Source organism: Meles meles, chromosome Y (assembly GCF_922984935.1).
Source record: "Meles meles chromosome Y, mMelMel3.1 paternal haplotype, whole genome shotgun sequence".
NCBI classification, from domain to species: domain Eukaryota; kingdom Metazoa; phylum Chordata; class Mammalia; order Carnivora; family Mustelidae; genus Meles; species Meles meles.
The window spans coordinates 10212923-10225636 of record NC_060088.1 but is presented as its reverse complement, the minus strand read 5'-3'; positions in this window follow the sequence as shown (position 1 = coordinate 10225636).

Below are 12714 nucleotides of genomic sequence, written 5' to 3'. Positions count from 1 at the left end.
TGGAAGTTTTCCTTCTGCTTCAATTTTTTGGAACAGCTTCAGGAGAATTGGTGTTATTTCTTCTTTGAAAGTTTGGTAGAAGTCCCCAGGGAATCCGTCAGGTCCTGGGCTCTTGTGTTTTGGGAGGTTTTGATCACTGCTTCAATCTCGTTACTAGATATCAGTCTATTCAGGTCATCAATTTCTTCCTGGTTCAATTTTGGGAGTTTGTAGTTTTCCAGGAATGCATCCATTTCATCTAGGTTGCTTAGCATATTGGCATTTAACTGTTGGTAATAATTTCTTATGATTGTTTCTATTTCCTTGGTGTTAGTTGTGATCTCTCCCTTTTCATTCATAATTTTATTAATTTGGGATTTCTCTCTTCTCTTTTGGATTAGTGTGGCCAATGGTTTATTGATCTTATTGATTCTTTCAAAAAACCAGCTTCTAGTTTCACTGATACGTTCTACTGTATCTCTCGTTTCTACCTCATTGATCTCTGCTCTAATCTTGATTATTTCCCTTCTTGCATGTGGAGTTGGTTTGATTTGTTGTTGATTCTCCAGTTCTTTAAGGTGTAGAGACAGCTGGTGAATTCTGACTTTTTCAATGTTTTTGAGGGAGGCTTGGATGGCTATGTATTTCCCCCTTAGAACCGACTTTGCTTTATTCCATAGGTTTTGGAGCGAGGTGTCTTCATTCTCATTGGTTTCCATGAATTGTTTACGTTCATCTTTGATCTCCTGGTTGATTCAAGCATTCTTAAGCAAGGTGGTCTTTAGCTTCCAGGTGTTTGTGTTCCTTCTGAACTTTTCCTTGTGATTGAGTTCCAGTTTCAAAGCATTGTGATCTGAGAATATGCAGGGAATAATGTCAGTCTTTTGGTATTGGTTGAGTCCTGCTTTGTGACCCAGTATGTGGTCTATTCTGGAGAAGGATCCATGTGCACTTGAGAAGAATGAGTATTCTGTTGTTTTAGGGTGGAATGTTCTGTATACGTCGATGAGGTCGATCTGGTCCAAAGTTTCATTCAATGCTCGTATTTCTTTATTAATTTTCTGCTTCGATGATCTGTCTATTTCTGAGAGAGGTGTATTAAGATCTCCTACTATTATTGTATTCCTATCAATATGACTCTTTACCTTGATTAACAGTTTTCTTATGTAATTGGGTGCTCCCATATTGGGGGCATAGATATTCACAATTTTTAGATCATCTTGGTGGATAGTACCTTTAAGAATTATGTAGTGTCCTTCTGTATCTCTGACTACAGTCTTTAGTTTAAAATCTAATTTATCTGATATGAGAATCGCTACTCCGGCCTTCTTTTGAGGCCCATTGGCATGAAAGATGCTTCTCCATCCCTTCACTTTCAGTGTGGGTGTATCCTTAGGTTCAAAATGGGTCTCTTGTAGACAACATATGGATGGGTCCTGTCATGGTATCCAATCTGCAACCCTGTGTCGTTTTATGGGTGCATTTAGGCCATTCACATTGAGAGTGATTATTGAGAGATAGGTTTTTATTGACATCGTGTTGCCTTTGAAGTCTTTCTGTCTGTAGATTGTTTCCATATTTCTGTTCAATAATATTCTTAGGATTTTTTCTCATTTATAGGACCCCCCCTTAATATTTCCTGCAGTGTCGGCTTGGTGGTTGCATAGTCTTTTAAGCCTTGCCGGTCTTGGAAACTCTTTATCTCTCTGTCCATTTTAAATGTCAGTCTTGCTGGATAGAGTATTCGTGGTTGCATGTTCTTCTCATTTAGTACTCTGAATATATTTTGCCAGCCCTTCCTGGCTTGCCAGGTCTCTGTGGAAAGGTCTGACGTTATTCTAATGGGCTTTCCTCTGTACATAAGGAGCTTTTTTGTCCTAGCTGCTTTTAAGAGGGTCTCTCTTGAAACATAATTCCTCATTCTAACTATAAGGTGTCGTGAGGACTTTCGAGAATTTAAAATCTTGGGAGGAAATCTCTCTGCCTCTAGTACATGAACGTTGTTTCCATTCGTGAGATTGGGAAAATTTTCATAGACAACTTCTTCCACTTTATCTTCTAGACTTCTTTCTTTTTCTTCCCCTTCAGGGATTCCAATAATTCTGACGTTGGAAAGTTTCATGGCATCGTTTATTTCCCTGAATCTGTTTTCGTGGCTTCTGAGCTGTTTGTTCCAGGCTTCCTCCTGATCCTTTCTCTCTATCTGTTTGTCCTCCAGATCACTAATTCTATCTTCTGTCTCAGTTACCCTAGCTTTTAGAGAATTTAGATTGGATTGGAACTCATTGAGAGCATTTTGAACATCATCCCTGGTGGCTTTCCGTTCTGCCCTAACATTGTGAACATCTTCCTTGGTGGCTTTCAGTTCTGTCCTAATCAATTCTGTTTGGTCATCCATGGCTTTCTCCAACCTAGCTATTGCCTGGATAATTGTTAGTCTGAATTCGTTTTCTGACATATTGTCTATGTTGATAGCCATTAGCTCTGTTGCAGAAGGCCCATCCTCTCTATTTTTCTTCTGTTGGGTATTCCTCCTCTGAGTCATTTTGGAAAGAGATGACTGAACAGATGCAGCTGGACTTATCGATTGTGGTGCAGTCAATGTGCACCCTGGAACGCTTCTGTGCAATCAGGATTCCCCACCCAAATGAGAGAAAAAAGACAAGAAAAAGAAATACAGAAGAAGAAAGAAAAAAGGGAAAAGAAAAAAGGAAAAAAAAAGAGAGACAGAGAGATAGGAATAAAAGGGAAGATACAAGAGAAGGCTCAGCCCAAATGGGCCACAAGGTAAGATTATGAAGCATACAAACAAAAACAGACAAACAAAAAGACTGAAAAAAAGTATATGACAAGAGAAAAAAAATATATATATATAAGCAAAAAAAAAAAAAGGGAAGAACCTCATCAGAAAGAACCCCAAGTATAAGATTTATATATTATCAGGACAAACACAAATTCACAGAAACACTGACAGAAGGAAAATTTGGGAGAGTGGTTATAAATGCTCAGTGTGGGTGAGGAAGGTTATTTTGATTCTTCCTGAAGGTATCTTGATGTTTTTGTTAAGGGACTCAACTTTCCTAAGTTACAGGGGGATTAGAAACTGGTATGCCTATAGGGGTAGCATTGATTGAGGAAAGGGGATTACCTTGAAGTTTAACTCTATATGTATAGTAGAAAATAAAAATTAAACAAGAATAAACTAGACTAAACTAAGTTAAAATTAAAAAAGAATTAAAAATTAGAAAAGCAAAAGAAAAACACGGGTGTATGTATCAAAAAGTTCAGGTTAGAAGGTTATTAAAAATTTGATGTACTGGACATCAGTGTGGTGGTAAATAGGTTAAAAAATTATCTGTATGTAAAAAAAAAAGAACCAGAATATTGGTAAAGAGTTAAAAATAAAAGTTGTATTTATGAAGTAGTGGTGGTTGTTCCCTTGTAGTCTTTTTTTTCTCTTCCTTCCCAGTTGGTTTTCTGGGGGAGGGGCCTGCCACGTGGGTTTTCAGACAATGATGTTCCCTGAGTTAGGTCCTCCCGCTCCCCTCAAGTGGGTGAGCTCTGAGGAAACTGTTTTTTTCAGCCTTTTGTTCTCTGGGGGTTTTTATGTTCTTTCATCTGCTTTCTCTCACCTTGATAGCTTTTGATGGTTTTTGGAGGTTTAGAGGAGAGCAAAGTGCACCCCGACCTCCCTCTCAAGGAGAAGCCCCAGAATGTTTTGGAAAAGCTGCTTGCTGGGTTGGTTCTGAGTCACTGTCCCTGGGGATGCAGGAGCTCCTCGTTGTACCCAAAACCAGGGCAGCGGTGGCTGTCTAGGCAGCTCCAGACCGCCAGAGAGGTTCCGAGGAGAGATCTCACACTGAGATTTTCCTGCTGTCCTGGGCTGCGAATGTCTGGTTTTTCCGGATGCCAGAGCTCCAGGCTAGCGCCTATGAGCACCTATCCCAAGGGAGGGTGTGGGACGCGCGCATTTCAGGATTGCCTTCTGGCCCGGATCCCAGCCCCTCAGGGGAGTCACACCCCACTAGTTCTTGGGTGCGCTGGCGTTCAGGTGCACTGGGGGCTCAGGGATGGAGACCTGATTTCTGCGCCGCACTCTCTCTGGTTCAGCACCAAGGGAGGCTGTCCTGGGTCGGGGGACTTAGGTCCTGACCCTAACCGCCCATGTTCCCACTATTACTCCCCCGCGATCCTTTGCTCTTTGTTTTTTGAGTGCTTTCAACCAGACTCCAAGTTAATGCTGGTCCCCAGATGCAGAGCCCTCTCATGTTGGATATTACTTTCCAATTGGTCACCTCTGTTGGCTCACTCCCCCTTTTGTTTGTCTTCTGATATCAGTCCGATGCTCCCAGTCTGCTTTACCTGCCACTGGTGTCTTCTGCTCCTGTAGAGATCCAGACGTGTATAATTCTGATCTCAGGCTGATTTCATGGGTGGTCAGAGTTCTTTGGTAGGTAATCAGCTCACTTTAGGGTACAGGTTGAAATGGTGCCTCCTCCTACTTCCCCGCCATCTTGACTCCTCCTTCTGCCCATTTTTTGATGGGATTATCTGTTTTGTGTGTATTGAGTTTGAGGTGTTTATGATCTTGGATAGCAACCCTTTGTCTGTAGTGTCATTTGCAAATATCTTCTCCTATTCCATGGGTAACCTCTTACTTTTGTCAACTGTTTGCTTTGCTGTGCAGAAGCTTTTGATCTTGATGAATTCCCAAAAGTTCATTTTCACGTTTGTTTCCTTTGCCTTTGGAGAAATGTCTTGAAAGAAGTTGCTGTGGCTAATGTCGAAGAGGCTACTGCCTGTCTTCTTTAGGATTTTTATAGATTCCTGCTTCATATCAAGGTCTTTCATCCATATTGAGTTTATCTTTGTGTATGTGAAAGAGAATGGTCAAGTTTCATTCTTCCACACATAGCTGTCCAATTTTCCCAGCACCATTTATTGAAGAGACTGTCTTTTTTCCAGTATGTATTTTTTTCCTGCTTTGTCGAAGATTATTTGACCATAGAGTTTTGGGTCATATCTGGACTTTACACTCTGTTCCATTGTCTATGTGTCTGTTTTTGTGTCAGTGTCATGCTGTCTTGCTGATCACAGCTTTATAGTAAAGCTTGAAATTGGGCAACATGATGCCACCAGCTTTGTTTTTCTTTTTCAACAATTCCTTAGTGATTCAGGGTCTTTTCCCAACAAATTTTAGGATTGCTTGTCCCAGCACTTTGAAAAATGCCAGTGGCAGTTTGATCGGGATGGCATTGAAAGTATATTTTGCTCTGGGCAGTACAGACATTTTAACAACGTTTATTCTTCTGATCCATTAGAATGGAATGCTTTTCCATCTTTTTGTGTCTTCCTCAATTTCTTTCATTTGTGTTCTGTAGTTCCTGGAGTATAGATCTTTTACCTCTTTGGTTAGGTTCATTCCAAGGTATCATATACCATACACCATATAGCACAGATGCTATATTTTGATGCTATAGTAAGTGGAACTGATTGTCTAATTTCCCTTTCTATATTTTCATTGTTAGTGTATAAGAAAGCAACTGCTGTCTGTATATTGATTCTGTATCAATTGATTTTGCCACATTACTGAGTTGATGTATGAGTTCTAGTAGTTTGGGGGTGGATTCTTTTGAGTTGTCCATTAAACTCTCATCTGTGAAGAGAGAGAGAGTTTGATTTCTTCTTTGCCAATTTGAATACCTTTTATTTCTTTTTGTTTTCTGATTGCTGTCGCTAGGACTTCTAGTACTATGTTGAACTTCTAGTACTATTAACTTCTAGTACTATGTTAAACAACAGTGGTGAGAGCGGACATCCTTGTTGTGTTCCTGATCTCAATGGAAGGCTGTCAGCTTTCTCCCATTGACAATGTTATTTGCTGTGAGTTATTCATAGATAGATTTTATGAAGTTGAGGATTGTTCCCTCTATCTCTATACTTTGAAGAGTTTTAATCAGGAACAGATTCTATATTTTGTCAAACGCTTTTTCTGCATCAGTTGAGAGAACCATGTGGATCTCTCTGTTCTTGTTGGTTTTTTCTCCTTTTTTAAAAATATTTTATTTATTTATTTGACAGAGAGAGATCACAAGTAGGCAGAGATGCAGGCAGAGAGAGAGGAGGAAGCAGGCTCCGCCCCGAGCAGAGAGCCCGATGCGGGGCTCCGATCACCCTGGGATCATGACCTGAGCCAAAGACCGAGGCTTAACCCACTGAGCCACCCAGGTGTCCCTTGTTGATTTGTTCTATCGTGCTGATTGATTCGCGAATGTTGAACCATCCTTGCATCCCAGGGATAAACCCCACCTGGTCATAGTAGATAGTCATTTTAATGTTCTGTTGGTCTCATTACTAGATATTGGCCTATTCAGGTTGTAAATTTCTTCCTGTTTCAATTTTTGAAGTTTGTATGTTTCCAGGAATGCATCCATATCTTCTAGGATGCTTAACTTATTGGTATATAACATTGATAGTAATTTCTGATGAGTGTTTCTATTTCCTTGGTGTTAGTCATGATCTCTCCCCTTTATTCCATAACTTTATTAATTTGGGTCCTTTCTATTTTCTTTTTGATTGGTTTTGCCAGTATTTTATCAATCTTATTAATTTTTTCAAAAACCAGCTTCTAGTTTCATTGATGTGTTCTACTGTATCTTTAGTTTCTGACTTATTGATCTCTGTTTTAATCTTGATTATTTTTTCCCTTCTCATGTGTGTGGTTGGCTTAATTTGTTGTTTATTGTCCAGTTCTTTAAGGTGTGTGCATTTGGGATTTTTTTTTTAAGTGAGGCTTGGATGGCTTCACCCTTAGGACCGCATTTGCCATATCCTATAGGATTTGGACCAATGTGTCTTCCTTCTCATTGGTTTCTATGAATTGTTTAAATTCTTCTTTGATTCCCTGGTTGATCCAAACATTCTTGAACATGATTTTCTTTTGCTTCCAAGTGTTTGAATTCCTTCCAAACATTTTCTTGTGGTTGAGTTCCAGTTTCAAAACATTGTGATATGAGATTATGCAGGGAATAATCTCAGTATTTTTCTATTGGTTGAGCCCTGATTTGTGACCTGGTATGTGGTCTATTCTGAAGAAAGTTCCATGTGCGCTTGAGAAGAGTGAGTAATCTGTTGTTTTTAGGGTGGGATGCTCTGTATATATCTATGAGACCCATCTGGTCCAATGTGTCATTCAAAGCTCTTGTTTCTTTATTGATTTTCTGCTTGGATGAGCTCTCTATTACTGCGAGTGACATGTTAAGGTCCCCTACAATTAGTGTATTCATATCAATATGACTCTTTATTTTGATTAACAATTGTCTTATGTAGTTGGCTGCTCCCACATTGGGGGCATAAATATTTACAATTGTTACGTCTTCTTGGTGGATAAACCTTTTCAGAATGATGTAGTGTCCTTCTGTATCTCTGACTGTGGTCTTTAGTTTAAAATCTAATTTATCTGATATGATAATTGTTACACCAGCTTTCTTTTGAGGCCCATTGGTGTGAAAGGTGTTTCTCTATCCCTTCACTTTCAGTCTGGAGGTATCCTTAGGTTCCAAGTCTGTCTCTTGTAGATAGCATAGGATGGGTCCTGTGGTTTTACCCAGTCTGCAGTTCTGTGCCATTTTATGGGAACATTTAGGTCATTCATGTTGAGAGTGATTATTGAAAGATAAGATTTTATTGACAGTATGTTGTCGGTGAAGTCCTTGTTTCTATAGATTGTCTATAGATTGCCTCATAAATTTCTATTCTATGCCACTCTTGGGTTGTTTCTTCTTTTATAGAACCTCCTTTAATATTTCTTGTAGTGCTTATTTTGGTGGTCACATACTCTTTTAAACTTGGTGGTCTTAAAAGGTTGATATCCAGGATCTATAAAGAACTCCTCAAACTCAACACACAAAAAACAGATAATCATATCAAAAAATGGGCAGAAGATATGAACAGACACTTCTCCAACGAAGACATACAAATGGCTATCAGACACATGAAAAAATGTTCATCATCACTAGCCATCAGGGAGATTCAAATTAAAACCACATTGAGATACCACCTGACACCAGTTAGAATGGCCAAAATTAGCAAGACAGGAAACAACGTGTGTTGGAGAGGATGTGGAGAAAGGGGAAGCCTCTTCCACTGTTGGTGGGAATGCAAGTTAGTGCAGCCACTTTGGAGAACAGTGTGGAGATTCCTGAAGAAATTAAGAATAGAGCTTCCCTATGACCCTGCAATTGCACTGCTGGGTATTTACCCCAAAGATACAGATGTAGTGAAAAGAAGGGCCATCTGTACCCCAATGTTTATTGCAGCAATGGCTACGGTCGCCAAACTGTGGAAAGAACCAAGATGCCCTTCAACGGATGAATGGATAAGGAAGATGTGGTCCATATACACAATGGAGTATTATGCCTCCATCAGAAAGGATGAATACCCAACTTTTGTAGCAACATGGACGGGACTGGAAGAGATTATGCTGAGCGAAATAAGTCAAGCAGAGAGAGTCAAGTATCATATGGTCTCACTTATTTGTAGAGCATAACAAAGAACATGGAGGACATGGGGAGATGGAGAGGAGAGGGAGTTGAGGGAAACTGGAAGGGGAGATGAACCATGAGAGACTGTGGACTCTGAAAAACAACCAGAGGGTTTTGAAGGGGCCGGGGGGTGGGAGGTAGAGGAACCAGGTGGTGGGTAATAGGGAGGGCACGTACTGCATGGAGCACTGGGTGTGATGCCAAAACAGTGAACACTGTTATGCTGTAAATAAACAAATAAAAACAAATTTAAAAAAAAAAACTTGGTGGTCTTGGAAGTGCTTTATCTCTCCACCCATTTTGAATGTCAACCTTATTGGATAAAATATTCCTGGCTGCCTGTTCTTCTCATTTAGTGCCCTGAATATGTCTTGCCAGCCCTTTCTGGCTTGCAAGGTTTCTGTGGATAGGTCTGACATTATTCTGATGGTCCTAGCTCTGTACATAAGGAATCTCTTCCCCCCTAGCTGTCCTCAAGATCTCCCATATGAAATTATGATTCATAAACTTCACAACTAAGTGTCTAGCGGTGTTTCTAGAGTCGTCAATCTTAGCGGGTGTCCTTTCTGCCTCTAGGACATGAATATTTGTTCCATTACTTAGATTAGGAAAATTTCCATTTGGAATTTGTTCAATTACATCTTCTAGTCTTTTCTATTTCTCCACCTCCTCCGGGATCTCAATAATTCTGACTTTGGAACATTTCATGGCATTATTTGTTTCCCTAATTCTGTTTCCATGGCTTCTAAGCTGTTTGTCCCATGCATCCTCCTGGTGCTTCTTTTCAATCAGTTTGTCTTCTAGATTGCTGATTCAATCTTCTGCCTCAATTACCTCAGATGTTAGAGTATTTAGATTAGATTGGATCTCGTTGATAGCATTTTTATATTCTACCAGCTCAGCCCTCACTTCTACCCTTAGAGATTCTATCTAGGCACTAATGGTCTTCAAACTAGCTATTGCCTGCCTAACTGTTACACTGAATTCCCTTTCTGATATACTGTTTATGTCCATATCCGAAAGTTCTGTGGCAGAGGGCACAGTCTTTGCTTTTTTCCTCTGTTGGGCATTCCTCATCCTAGTCTTTTTGGTGAGAGGTGGTGAGTGGATGTATAGCAGATTATAGCACCCATTATCCAGGCAAGGTGCACCCTGGGGAATTTTGGAGCAATCAGAAGTCACCACCAAAAAGAAAGGAAAAGGAAAAAAAGAGAGAGAGAAAAAAAGAGAAAACCCAGTCAAAGTGACCTCAAATGCAATATTTATAAGCTACATAAACAAAACACAAACAAACAAAATGGCAAGAACAAAAAGAAAAGAAAAACCCAGCTGAAATGAAACCCAAGAATAAGATTTATGTAGTAGAAAAACAGAAACAAATACACAGAAACCCTGACAGAAGAACAAGATGGGAAGGTGGTTATAAACCCTCGATATGGGTGAGGAAGGTTATTTTGGTTCTTCCTGGTTGTATCCGGTTATCTTTGTTAAAAGACTCAGCATTCCAGGGATAAGGGGAAATTAAAACAGGTTTATATATAGGGGTAGTTTTGAAAAGGAAAAGTGATTACCTTGAAGCTTATCTTTAAATGTATATATAAAAAGAAAAGGAAAAGAAACACAGGTATATACATAACAAAAGTTCAAGTTGAAAAGTTATTACGGAATACATTGTATTAAACCTCTAGTTGTAATAGTAAGTAGGTTAAATTTAAAAAAAATAAAAGGACAAGAATCAAATTAAAAAGTATCTATGAGGAGGGAGTCAAGATGGCGTGGAAGTAGGAGGAGGCACCATTTCAACCTGTACCCTAAAGTGAGCTGATTACCTACCAAAGAACTCCGACCACCCATGAAATCAGCCTGAGATCAGAATTATACACGTCTGGATCTCTACAGGAGCAGAAGACGCCAGTGGCAGGTAAAGCAGACTGGGAATGTCCGACTGATATCGGAAGATAAACAAAAGGGGGAGGGAGCCACCAGAGGTGACCGAACGGAAAGTAACACCCCAACACGAGAGTGCTCTGTGTCTGGGGACCAGCATTAACTTGGAGTCTGGTTGAAAGCACTCAAAAAACAAACAGCAAAGGATCGCGGGGGGGTAATAGTGGGAACCTGGGCGGTTAGGGTCAGGGACCTAAGTCCCCGGACCCAGGACAGCCTCCCCTGGCGCGGAGCCAGAGAGAGTGCGGCGGAGAAATCAGGTCTCCGTCCCTGAGCGGCCACTGCACCTGAACGCCAGCGTGCCCGAGAACGAGTGGGGTCTGGCTCCCGTGAGGGGCTGGGAGCCTGGCCAGACGGCAATCCTGAAACGCGCGCGTCCCACACCCTCCCTTGGGAAAGGTGCTCATAGGCGCTAGCCTGGAGCTCTGGCAGCCAGAAAAACCAGACATTCCCAGCCCGGGACAGCGGGAAAATCTCAGTGCGCGATCTCTGCTCGGAAACTCTCTGGCGGTCTGGAGCTGCCTAGACAGCCACCGCTGCCCTGGTTTTGGGTACAACGAGGAGCTCCTGCATCCCCAGGGACAGTGACTCAGAACCGACTCTGCCAGCAGCTTTTGCAAAACAGTCTGAGGCTTCTCTCTGAGAGGGAGGTTGGGGTGCTGTTTGCTCTCCTCTAAACCTCCAAAAACCATCAAAAGCTGTCAAGGCGAGAGAAAGCAGATGAAAGAACATAAACACCCCCAGAGAACAAAAGGCTGAAAAAAAACAGTTTCCTGAAAAAAAAAAAGAGCTCACCCCCTTGAGGGGAGCGGGAGGACCTAACTCAGGGAACATCATTGTCTGAAAACCCACGTGGCAGGCCCCTCCCCCAGAAAACCAACCAGGAAGGAAGAAAAAAAAAAAAAAGACTACAAGAGAACAATCACCACTACTTCATAAATACAACTTTTATTTTTAACTCTTTACCAATATTCTGGTTCTTTTTAAATTTTTTAACCTATTTTTTATACTTTTTATAATTTTTTAACCTATTTACCATCACACTGAGATGTCCAGTACATCAAATTCTTTAATAACCTTCTAACCTGAACTTTTTGATACATATACCCGTGTTTTTCTTTTGTTTTTCTATTTTTTTAATTCTTTTTAATTTTAACTTAGTTTAGTCTAGTTTATTCTTTTTTAATTTTTATTTTCTACTATACATATAGAGTTAAACTTCAAGGTAATCCCCTTTCCACAATCAATGCTACCCCTATAAGCAAACCAGTTTCTAATCGCCCTGTAACTTAGGAAAGTGGAGTCCCTTAACAATAACATCAAGATACCTTCAGGAAGAATCAAAATAACCTTCCTCACCCACACTGAGAATCTATAACCATTCTCCCAATTTTTCCTTCTGTCAGTGTTTCTGTGAATTTGTGTTTGTCCTTATAATATATAAACCTTATACTTGGGGTTCTTTCTGATGAGGTTCTTCCCTTTTTTTTGCTTATATATACATATTTTTTTCTCTTGTCATATACTTTTATCACTCTTTTTGTCTGTCTGTTTTTGTTTGTATACTCCACAAATCTTACCTTGTGGCCCATTTGGGCTGAGCCTTCTCTTTTATCTTCCCTTTTTTTCCTATCTCTCTCTCTCTTTTTTTTTTCCTTTTTTTCCTTTTTTTTCCCTCTTTTCTTTCCCCTTTTTTTTCTTTCTTCTTCTCTATTTCTTTTTCTTTTCTTTTTTCTCTCATTTGGGTGGGGAATCCTGATTGCACAGAAGCGTTCCAGGGTGAACATTGACTGCACCACAATCGATAAGTCCAGCTGCATCTGTTTAGTCATCTCTTACCAAAATGACTAGGAGGAGGAATACCCAACAGAAGAAAAATACAGAGGATGGGCCTTCTGCAACAGAGCTAATGGCTATCGACATAGACAATATGTCAGAAAAGGAATTCAGACTAACAATTATCCAGGCAATAGCTAGGTTGGAGAAAGCCATGGATGACCAAACAGAATTGATTAGGGCAGAACTGAAAGCCACCAGGGATGATGTTCACAATGTTAGGGCAGAACTGAAAGCCACCAGGGATGATGTTCAAAATGCTCTCAATGAGTTCCAATCCAATCTAAATTCTCTAAAAGCTAGGGTAACTGAGACAGAAGATAGAATTAGTGATCTGGAGGACAAACAGATAGAGAGAAAGGATCAGGAGGAAGCCTGGAACAAACAGCTCAGAAGCCACGAAAACAGA